At 43.5% G+C, this 12224-nt stretch overlaps 1 long non-coding RNA gene across 1 annotated transcript; it reads right to left on the bottom strand.

Moving 5' to 3' along the window:
• Window positions 1-11025, bottom strand: LOC116450577. The gene is made up of 2 exons (XR_004242838.1): window positions 10887-11025; window positions 1-552 (listed from the first exon to the last, which is right to left on the bottom strand). It is a non-coding gene; the product is annotated as an uncharacterized LOC116450577 (long non-coding RNA).
• Between the last annotated feature and the right edge of the window lie 1199 nt (window positions 11026-12224).

The raw sequence follows: 12224 nt of genomic DNA, 5'->3' as shown, positions 1-12224 counted from the left end.
TAGTATTATCAGTATATTTTATTTTCTTTCATTTATTAACCTGTTCTTATCTCAACCCACGAGTTTTACCTTTTTCCGATTCTCCTCCCTATCCCGAAGGCAGGACCATGATATACCATGTTACATTTTGTTGAATTGGAATTAAACAGAGATGTTTCTAGAGGGAAGGTTGATGTCTCAGTATCTTCTCTATTTGGTCTTGAAAGAAAGTTCAATTTTATTCTTCTACATTTTATTTTTGTTTCAAAGGTGCATCAGTTGAACAAATGAATAGGCTTTCACATCGATCTATTTGTTTACAACAGGCTGGTCTTGAGTTCAGAATCATCACTGTCTAAAAAAGCATTGAAGTTGTAGTCATGAGTATTTGAATGTGTTTTATGTGCAACCTTCTGGTCTTGAAAGCAAAAAGAAGTGCCTCAGCTCCTTTAGCATATGTGCTCCTTGAATATCTATTTTCCAGGTCAGTCTTAAAAGCAGCCTGTTCTTTACAAGAGCAAATCCAATATTGAAGCTGTTAAGTCCAGGCACCCACTTAAAACTTGGCCCTGTCTGAAAAAATAATAAGAAGAAATAAAATTGTATTTGTGTAACCTTTCTGTGGAAGAAGCTGCTAATTGGTACGGAAGTCAGTGCAAAGAAGCACTTGGAAGAAGCATTGATAACAAATCCCGCTGGGATATGGCTCGCTAAAGGTCAATCACTCCTTCTATTAATTGCTTTAAAAATAAGGTTTGGAGAAAGCTGCCTATGAAATAATTGTGGGATTTTGGCAATCCCTGTTGTAAACGATGGCAGTGCTTCCATTGGTTTCAGGAGGAGAAAGTTGTGCCACAGCTTGGATGGGGCCTTTTATTCCGCTTGGGTTTGTTTGTAACAAAATTGGCTGATGAAGAGGTGAGCATGGCAAAGAAGTGCCAAAACCACAGGTCTTGTTACTGACTGCTGTACAAAAACACATTCATTTCAAACACCTCAAAAAGCGCAGGAGAGAAAATTAAGTCTGGGTATGTTTCATTTCTCCAGGCAATTTTCCTTCCTGGGTTACACGAATCTATTCTTTTTGGTTGTTTAATAAAAAAAGTCACAGAGTGTAATTGTTAAAACAAGCGGTGGGAAATGCAACAGCCGGACAAGAAATTACATGTCTTATTTATCTCCACTGAAGTTACTCCTCCCGGGACTGGGTGCTGGTGGAATGTATTGCAATGGAGCATGTGCCTCTGATGCTGGGCAGAGGTACTTACCCCAGCTCTGCAGCAGTTTCCTCTCCATTGTAAGTCCTAAAGGTAAATGCTAACCCAGGTCTGAAATAACCTATGAATCTTGCCAGAGACTGATGCCCCTCTGCGCCCTTGCTGTTAATGCTGAGGCAGAAATGAAGCAGGTCAGGCAAAACTGGAGCTCTGTGGGTGGCCCCCTGACTGTAGGAAAAATTAAATCAAAGCTCAAGGAATAGTTATCCCTGGGGAAGAAGGTTGGTGCTTACAAGTTTTCTCTGTAGATGCCTGAAAAACTGCCCAAGCACGATGCACAGTGCGCAGCCCCAGCACAAGGAGCTTTGGCTGAAATAGAGATGAAAATAGATAAGACAAGAAGAAATAATGTTTGAGTACGTTTATTTCATGGAAGTGGCAGTATAAAATCAGATCCTGTTTAACCAGATTGGAATTCTTCTGTGCAATGATTTAGCAGCATGCTGATGTGCTGAGAGCATTTGCCATCAACTTCGCTAAATGCTGGTACATGGTGCTCCAGTCCTACAGAAATTCACTCGTTTTCACAGATAGCTATCCAAGGGCATCAAGGCTCTTCTTAGATGGATGGCTTCTTCTTTTGAGGACCCTAGCTACTATTTTGATCAGCACAGTGTAAAAAACCCGAAGGGAATTTAAATTAGATTTAAATTATTTCTTCATTTTGCTGTCATTATGTATATTGGGAGGAAGGGGAATGGGCAAATTATGAACAATATTGCAATTATACCTTCAGAGGGTTTGGCTTATGTAGGGCAACTGGGCCAACAGATGGTGAAAGCAATTTGATGTATAAAAGTATGAAATAACTGATCTGGACAAAAGGATTAAAGTCGGGTGTGGGTATAAATTGAACATGGATCATGAAAAGTATATTGGACTATTATGGGAAATCACTGAAGCCTGAGCACAGATGCTGTGAGCAAATCAAACTGCACTGGCACAGCAATAGAAACAAAGACAAAAGGTGAGAGTGTTATTGTTTTAGTCCTTTGTCAGTTGTGCAGGCTTTGATCGGCTGGAAGGAGAGAGCTGCCTTGGGGGAGAGGTGCTGAAGGATCTGGTCAGGACCAGAATGTTCACAGGGGTTGGGCCAGTTTGCACGACAAACTACAGGGTGATGTGCTGATTTTAGAGAAGCACCTTTAAGGAAGGGCTCCATCAGGGCATTGCATTTCTTAAACTAGCATGGAACAAGACAGAATATCTTATTGGTGTTGGCAAAAGGGCCTGGATGAGGCAAAAAGGCCAGGCTGCTTCTTCCAAAGATACTGCAAGCACAAAATAAGTAAGATGAGGACACATGTTTGAGAGTACTTAATGGGAAGCACCAAGTTTTCAGTTGATAATAGCCACTTAATCAAACAGCCTTCTGTAAAGTCCTTCTAATCCTAGCTCATCAGCAGAAGCTATGCATCACTGGGGTATTCCCAGGGCAGAAGTACAGTTCTGCTGACAAAGAAGACTAAAAGATAGCAGGAAATTCAGGCAGTGCTTCTGTCCGTGCTGCTCACTCTCTAAGGGAATGTGTGCACCAGACACGGGTGAGTTGGTTGGGATCCCCAAGAAAGCTCTGTCCCAGCTGCTTCCCGGGGTGGGCTGGGCACGGCACACACCAAAGTGACTGCACAAATTTGGGAGTCCCATCCTGCGTCCCTGCTCCGCTCTCCGTTCTGTGCAGCAGGACAGCCTGGCTTGCATATGCCTCTGGGATGTCCACATCAAGCCAGCTTACGCATCTCTGTTGAAAGAAGGTGTTACCCTGCCTCAGGTGGGTGTTGTGAGGAAGCTGTCTGGGCTGGCAATACAATCCCTCCCTTTTTTTAGGAAAGAATGCCTTGTGGTATCCCCTTACTGTGCATGGGACTGCAGAACTGACAGCAGAACACAGGCTGTGGGTATCTTTTGCTGTGATCCAGGGGGAGAATTTGGGGGTCTACCACTGGACAGACCCATACAGAAGGATCCCTGAAGGATTCCCCAGAAGGGAAAGGGAAAGTCTGTGGGATATTGAGTTGCTACGGTAGCTCACTATTGCTCTGTGTATGTTCAACAAATGATAAATTGAATATGCTGCAGCAGAAAGCCATGACCAACCCATCTGTCCAAACCCAGAAACACTCTCGTGTTCACTGTAAAGCTCTTCTAACACAAGTGTGGTGCCATGGAACCCCACTGATCTGAACTTTCATGGCATTGCCTTCCTACCTGGGGAGGATAACAGCATATGGCTGCCCTGGACCAGCAGGACATCCCAGTTTTCCTTATTTCCTAGCTGGCTAAATTGCTTTTGGCTGGACATGTGGTGGGTGGAGGATTGCTTCAGTTGATTTCCCACCCATAACTGAGCGAATCAACTCATTTACTCTTTGAGCTCCCATTAGCAGAACTGATGGAGGGGTGTGAGGAAGTTCTTGTTTGCTTTTTCATCCACTCAGTCACACAGTCCAAAACCAAATTAAATCTTCACCCTAGAAATGTGTCCTATTGTGAGAGGCACTTAATTCCTGCAAGGCCCTTGGAGTGCTGAGGAGTCAGAACAGCACAGCCTGAAGGGCTGAAGCACAGTAAAACCCTGACTTTGGGATTTAATGGCAGAAATAGAAAATAAGAGTGTTGGAGAAAATCAGTTTAGAGGAAGTAAAAATGCATTTTTCAAAAAAATAGTTTTCTTCAGCTTTGGATTATTTACCATTATAAACTTTTCTCTCTGTTAAAAAATCACTTCTAGGTCAATTTTTCAGTAAAAATTCCTGTCTCAGCATGAAGAGACCAGTTTTTTCAACTTGAAAACATACCCCTGCAACTGGCATGCCTGCACTGAAGTATGTTGTTTTAAAAATGTGAACATGAAAATTAGGACATAAAAACTGCTGCACTCACTTTTTCCAGTCTGTATTGTTAGCCTAAGTCGGCTCACATGCATTGTCTCACTCCATCTGAATTGCTATTTTTTAGGGAAACTTTCTTGCTGAAAATAAGTCAGCTGGATCCTTCTCTGGACCAAAAATCAAGGTTCTGATTTTGTTTTGTCTTCATCTTTATTCCCTTCTTTTGGAAATTTTGGGGCTGGTAGACTGGAGAAATTTTCTAATTTGTTTGACCATTGTTTACTCCTTCTCCTCTCCCTGTCTCACAGATGATCTCCACTCCCCCAGATCCTAGAACCTGCCCCATCTGGAAAGGATGCGTCAATCTGGAACATGGGCCAGCAATATATAAGCCAGGAGTAGGAGTAAAGTTATAGTAATTAAGGCGGAGTCCTTAAGGGATAGATTAGTGTTAGCTAGCTTTGAAAGAAATTGCAGGAGTGTGTTCCGACCTTATTAGTAGATATTCCCTGGGTAGAGAATATGTAAGATACCCGAAGAGTTAAGCTGAAAAATAAAAGCTTCAGCAAGGGCTACTTAGGTCTTAGGAAGGACAAAGAAGGATTTAATTTCGATTTAGTCTAGTGAGAATTTTCTGTTGGAGAGATTCTACCTGCTCTCTTTGCTCTCACAGCAGCATTCCCCAGCATGCCAGCTCCCCGTCCCTGTCTGTAGGTGGTACATATAGATCATGACAAGTACAAGCCAGGCAATGATATGCAGGACAGAAATTCCACTGTTGTCACTGAACTGAGGCTGAGGTGCCTACACCAACAGAGTAAACCTGCTGCATGGGTGCCAGAGCAGGTACTGGAAGGACTTTGAATGGCTTACATAAGGCATCAGAAATGAAGCAGCAGGGAAAGGCTGGTGGCTCAATGTCCAGCAGACCAGAACTTGTAGCAGAGAAAAAATAGACAGTTGTTACATTGGACATGCAGGCTCTCACTTAATTTCTGTCCCTTCATCCTGAATTTGGAAGATAAAATAGGATGTAGCCCAGAAACTGTGGGCAGTTCTTGATCCAATGTCTTTCTCCCCCTAGGGAGGTGCTGAGGAGGGCCCAGTGGCAGCAAAGCCATGCGGATATGCTGCAGACCCTGAGCAAACAGCCCCAGGGAAGGATGCCAGCGTCCTGAGCTGGCCTTGCTGCCTGGACACAGCTAAAGCCTCTCAGCATGCACAGTGTGGATGCTTCTTTAGCTCTCTCTTTGTGCTGGATTGACAGTGTCCTTGTCTCCAGTGTAAATGCCATCCTGTTCCAGCAATGCCATGTGTCCCAGTCCCGGGGGAGAGGCTGGGCACGTGCTGGGCACTGTATGGGGTAAGCAACAACGAGTGTTCATCCCCAAAACGTGGAGGTGGGGGGAGCAGAGGAGAAGATGTGACCTCAGCAGATGCTCAAGAAGGAGAGGGGGAGGATATGCACTGCAACGAACCAAAGTTAGCACAAAAGAGAAAGTGTTAGCCTTGTCAGGGTAACAAATGCATTCAAATCTGGACTGGGGGCTGACAGCAGCTCTGCTCTCCCAAATGCCTCAGCACGCTGCCCTTGAGCTCTTCCCTTCAAATCACTGCACCTCAGCACTGCCTCCTGTGCAACCCCACAGACCTGTCCTCCCCCCCGAGCCTCTGAGTGTACATCCCCACTGTTCTGGTCCTTGTTGGAACAAGCAGCGTTCCTGAAGCGTTCTGCATCTTCACGGCATTTCACAAACTCCAACATACGTCACCTCTCCAGGCCAGTCAATGCTCTTTGACAGAAATTTTTGTCTTGCAATTTTAGTAGGAAAGGTTGAAATAAAATTATGTTGGCCCAGTGCATTTGCTGGCAGAAATCCAAATCAAGTGTGGAAAATCCAAATTGGGTATAATGAGAGGGGAGGATTTTGTGCCCATACTGTTGGTGCAAGAATTCTGGTTAATTGTTAAGAGTTGCTTATGCAATGTTTCTTTTTATCCATAGACAATGTCTTGCAAAATGTGACTCTTTAAAAAATATAATTAAAAAACCACACAACTTTTTGCCTGTGTTCGGTATCAATAAAATAGTCTACACAATCCTACATGACCATATTACCTGATGTCAACCCAGATAAAGCACCTGTCTTCCAGAAGAAACAAAATGTTGTCAAATCTATCATCTTTAGCAAACAGAGCAGCCTTTTTTTTTCCTGCTGTCTCATCTCTGAAGTACCTCTCGCCTGAATGACTCCAGTTTTGATGATTAACCAGCCCATTTTCAAACACCTAGAAAATGCCTTTCCCAAACAGGGAAGGATCTGGATATTAACTCCAGCAGTGTTGTGCTCAAATACAGACCCATTACTGCTGTTTGTTAATCATCTGGGGCGACAGTGTCTGCAAACAACTGCACAGGGACTCTCTTCAGGGTTTACAGATGTGTTTATAGCTTCTTCTGTACCTTCAGTGAAAAGCAAAATCAGTGTTCATTGATACATGAAGTCTTCAGGCTTCATTTTGGAGTTTTCTGCTGCAGCATAACAAGATGTACCAAAAGCACTGTTGTGTGCTCTGCTGTACCTCCTCAAACTCCTCTTCCCTGGCAGATCAGATGGATGGGGGGCTGCAGCCATTTGCATTTTTAAATAAAGTCAAACACTGTAAACTGGAGCTTGGCTTTCTACAGCAGTTGATTTTGGTTGTATTTTGAGAGGCTTGAACTCTGCTCCAGTCTATTGCTGTCTCTTTTCTGAGCGGACTCCCTAGTGCTCTAATAAATATTAAAATCATGGTTGTGCCTTTTCTTCAGCTGAAACTTGGATTTAGCTGACAACTGGCAGAATTTTCGCCAAAGGTTTGACAGAATCATAAAATGGTTGTTGGAAGGGACCTTAAAGACCATCTGGTTGTAACCCCCCTGCCATGGGCAGGGACACCTTCCACTGGACCAGGTTGCTCAGAGCCCCATCAAGCCTGGAGGTAGTTTGGGGTCAGGTTTGGGGCAGGTATGTAGATAGGAGGATATGCAGACAGAAAGATCTCAGGAACCTTCAGAAGCTCCGCAAGAAGCAAACGGAAAATAATAAAATAAATAAATAAAAGCTAGTGAACAAGTGCTAAATTCAGAGAAATGAGAATAAATGTGTCCACAGGGGTCAACACAGGGAAACCCCACATAACTGGAGGGATGTTCCTGCCCTTCTCCTTTCACCCCTTATTGTTTTGCAGCCACAAGAAATTATCCTCCCCATTCCCCAGGCTGAATTCAATCTCCCACCATGTCAACAGCTGGCACCTCCTTGGCACTTACAGAGACATTTTGGGCACTGCCAAGACTATTTGCATTGCTAGAAGAAGGATTATTATCCACTGAATCAATGAAACCTGTGTCAAACTCAACTGTCCTCCCAATATTCTGAGCACTTTACCTCTTCATGTGTCTGAGGGAATGGGAGCTATTTAGTGTCAATGTGGCACAATCTCTACACCATTGCTGCAGGTTTTGTGTGCTCTAGGTTGGAGTCACCTGAATGGGAACCTGAAAGAGATGCAATAGATGTTTGAACTTGTTGATGGATGAATTTTGAGCTGGTGAAGTAGAGAAAAACACCCTCCCTGTCTGGAAATGTACGGACAGTCACAAAGGTTAAAAATTCTACGGTGGCGTCATTTGGGCTCGAGTTATAGAACAACTACAGTGTTAGAGGTGTGTGTGGAAATTTTTCAGGTGAAAAAAAAAAAAAACCCTCAGTGAAGTTTGCAAAAGTTCCCTTTCCAGTAATGCTTTATCCAAACACATCCTCACACATGCTACACAAGTTCTGGCAGTTAGCCTCCTGAGAGGAGAGGGCTGAACACATGGCAGGCACCATGTGTGTGGAGTATACTTTGCCCCAAGCTGCTTGAAATCCCAAAGATTTCCAGAGAATTGCAAATGTTGCACTGTAGGTTGGCCCTACACAGTAATCTGAGTTCTGCCTCCAACTTCTGCCAGTATTTTTAAACAGGGCTGGAGCAGCATCTATCTATAAATACTCTGCTTCTACACCAATATTTGAGATTCCAGCTGATCAAATTCTGTCTGTTAGGCCACTGTTTTGTTTATTATGTATTAATGCTTTTCAGTACCCATTTCATTTCTTTTCCCTCTTGTCATTGCTAGGTGGCTCTTGCTAGGACACATTCAGACTATGGAGATTTACAGAAGAAACCTGTCTTTTTCCCAAACCAAGAGTCCTGTAGCTCACAGCCTGCAGAATTTCCAGGATGTGAAATAACACAGTCAGCAGGACAACATGTCAGTCACTAGCACAGGCCAAAAATAACACGTGTAAGGCCAAACTCAAAGGGCTAGAATGGTGCTCTTAGAGCAGATGTTTAAAAGCTCTAGGCTTGTTAGCCAGCCTGGACCAACTGCAAAAGGCCTTTGGGAAGGATTAAAACTCTTGGCTAGTACACACACTTCTCTGTTGGAGGCACTGGAGATATGTTTTACTTAAAAATAAAAGTGGTAACCTGGGCTGAAGTCTTGCTCAGAGATCTCCTGAGCCAGAGATCCTGGCACCGTTCCTGATTTGGGCCAAGTACTCATTAAGGGCAACAGGAGTTTGATCTCAGAAAGGGCTAAACAGGGGCATTAGTGGCTCAAGAGAATCTTGTCTTAAGGAGGATGGGGTAGAAACAACTGCTTGAGAAATGGAGAAATTCAGAAAGTAAGTAAGAATAATAGATGGGAGGTTTTACAAGTGTAAAAGACAATATCTTGAAAAAACATCTGAAGGAAGAAGACCTCAAGATTCCTGGTTGACATAACCCCAGTGGCAGCACTCAGCAATCCCAGCCTCACTTTGCATCTACTCCAATGTCTATGGAAGCACCAGATCCTGCCACATTCTCTGCAGTGAAAAGGCAATAGTGATGACTTTGTCTTTTTTCCCACTCCATCTACCTGGTATCCTAAAAACATTCCCGGACAAACAACGCATCCACGTTTACTGCTTCTGCTATAGCCTTACTTCTGTACGTTCTCTGGCTACAACACTCTGTCTTTGGCTTGTTACCATGGCAAGAAGGTGCCCTTCTGTGTCATTCACAGTGAGAAACCAGAGGCCCTAATGCTCCACATAACAATTTTATAGCCTAATGTGTGAACACACATGAGCTCATTGGGAAGGAGAAAGCCAGCATTCACCCTGAGCTGCGGATGATTTCCTCAGTCATGAAACCTTTGGCCAAGCAGCACCACTTTTTTTTTTTTTTCTTTTTTCATCATCACAAGGAAAAATAGCATTGAAGTTTTTCCCAAGTGCCAGATTCTACAGGTAACAGGCTGGGAGTTATTACAGGTCTCATTAGTCTCCATGGCCTCCTTCCCACACCTATAAAGACCAGCACATTATAAAAAGGGTTAGTTGGACTCAACAGTGAATGAACAATTTAGCTGGGTAAAGAACAGAAAAGAAGTACATTGGGGTATTATGGTGGAGGAAAGCAAAATAAATTTATTTCCCCCAGCCTTAGCTGAAATTAGATGAGTGCTTGGATTGGGTACCCACAAAGGGAAACCCCATGGTGGTGTTTGCTCTTGGTCCTATGAAGAACAAAGATTTTTTTTTTCTGATTAAAACCAACCTCTGTAGTATTACAAATTCCACCCAAAGTTACAGAATTATTTTTTGTTCTATCTGGCATAGCTATGTGAGAGCTCTACCAAGGGTAGATCAGAGAAGGCAGGGTATTGTAGAGCTATTTTCTTTCAGAATAAGGCAGGAACTGAGAAATTATCTCTGTTGTGTCTGAAAAGATTAGGTTAAGTGCTGGAACAGAAATCCACTGAGGAATTAATTTGTAGACTTTGCAGAGAGTAAAGAAATTAAATCTAGCTAAATGAGTTACTCATATTTTTTCCCTTAACAGTAGTAAGCATTAAATCTTGAATTGTGAATACAGTGAGGCATTGACACACCACCAGTGTGTTAACTGGCTCATTCATGCTGCAGCAAGGCCGTGGGTAACAAGGAGCTTTCATTAACAGCTGATCTAAAAAGGAAGCAGTTTTAGTCAGCATTGACCTTTTCCAGGCACTCCTGTAACTTGTTTGAGCTGCGAGGGATGTCCTGGGATACCTGGTGGTACAGCCAGGCCAGGAGGTCTGTCCCCTGGTGGTGTAGATTCTAGGAACGCTGTCTATGGATTTTACTCCTCCCAATGCATTGGCTCTGGGTTCTTGTAATCATCTGAGCTACCTACATTATTCAGATAGGTTTGGCACCTGGAAAAAATTGCTTTCAGGAATAAGGAACCAGCAGTACAAGGTGGTGCAGCTGGTGTCATTCTAGGAGTGAGAAAGAAGGCTGGCAGAAAACAAAATTTTGACCTATATAGAGCAATCCATCTGTCCAGGGAAATATTTCTATATTTCCTAGAGTCAGTTTCTTCCCCTGTGGTGTTCTGACAGAAATTTTCAGTGTTTTTACCAAAAGGATATTTTTTTCCCCCTGCTAGAACGCTTTTCCCCAAGATTATTGCCCCAAGCATGGTGCTAGGGAAGGCTTAGCCATCCAAACTTGCCATTCTCATGTGGTTTTCAGCAGCCTCCTGGGAGCTCCCTTAAGGCTGTCCTGCTCAGTCATTTCATTGCCTTCCTGGCTGATTTTTTCCCTCTTTTCTTTGCCTTCCAGCTGCTTGCAATTCACATGAAGTATTGTATTAATAAACAGACCTTTCACTTCACCAATCAGACAAACATATGGGATATGAAGCAATAAATGACAAAGCAGCCCCCCATCTTTCATACCGTCATTGGCCTTCATGTCTTGCAGGAGAGGAATTTCATCCATCTGGTTTCATCGTTGTTGAGTGATCTTTAGTATTAAATGCAGGGCAAAAGCTAAAGATCATGGCACCAAAGTCCTTTGTACGTAACGTTACAAATGACTTGCCTGCAAACGAAATGAAATGTCAGAAGATGATCTCAAATAAATGAAGATATCACCACAACCACTCATGTGGAGCACAGTGTCCCAGACCTTCTCTCTATTATTACAAAAGCACTCACATTTCAAAAGAGAGGGGATTTCTTTTCTCTTCCTCATAGGGGAAGCTGACGCTGTAGAATTGAAAACACGATTGTGGTGTATGCTGTGTGAGAAGCAGTCACTTGCTGCCTTGGAAACCTTGAAAAGGCCGTGTCTCTGATTCTAGTTTCTCTTTTTCTCACCCTCTGATTATGTAAGCCCCACTCATTTAGGTTTGGACTCAGCCTGCTTTTCTTCCTGGTATCCATTGCACCATTAGGCTGTTGTAGTGACAGAGTAACCTGGTGGGAGGGTAAAAACACCTTATGGGTTAATGGAGGAAGCAGGATATTTTCCCTGGATGAGCATTGCTGTAAGTGGAATACAATGGAAGACATTCTCCCTGTCAATGGTGGTGCCTGTGCTAGAGCAACAACCACCCCTCCCCTCCCTACATCACAGGGGCTGAACTGGTAATTTAGATGTAATTGGGTACCTCTGATTCCGTTTAATGGGGCTCCTGATAAATGGCTCTCCTGCCTAATTGGTACAGTTACCATAGGAGGGACTGGCCCAAAGTGTGAAGCAATGCAGGCCCCTAACTCCCACTGAAATCAATTACACTGAAATCAATGAGAGTTAAACAGCTGAACAGCTTTTAAAATCTGGCCCTCAATGCCCCCCAGGGCTATAATTTATCAAAACACCAAATAAATAGCATGCCTGGTTGATTTCGATGGGTGTGATTGGTTTATAGGAGTTATTACTGGAAAGCCCCCAGCTTTTGATACATGTCCCCTGTTATTTTTCCAGAATTTCAGTCTGTTGATGCACAAGTGCAAAGCAAATGAGTTGAGTTTGACTCTGTTCCAGGAAGTCTATCAGGTGGAGTCCAGCATATCTTGATTTTGGCCATGATGAGGAAGGGGATAGAGGATTAGACAGACCTCTGCTCTCATCCCATGCAGCCATTTGTGCAAGTTCTTATCAGGGCAATTGCTGTGGGGAAAAAGCTCTGCAGTCTTTGCCCATCAAAACTCTCCTGAACATCACTGGGCATAAAATCAGCAGTGATCTTGAGGATGGAGCCTTTTCTGCACACAAAACCAGGAGACTGC

Source organism: Corvus moneduloides, chromosome 13, assembly GCF_009650955.1.
Source record: "Corvus moneduloides isolate bCorMon1 chromosome 13, bCorMon1.pri, whole genome shotgun sequence".
NCBI lineage: Eukaryota > Metazoa > Chordata > Aves > Passeriformes > Corvidae > Corvus > Corvus moneduloides.
Note: the sequence above shows the minus strand (reverse complement) of the source record. Positions and strands in the feature narration are given on the sequence as shown.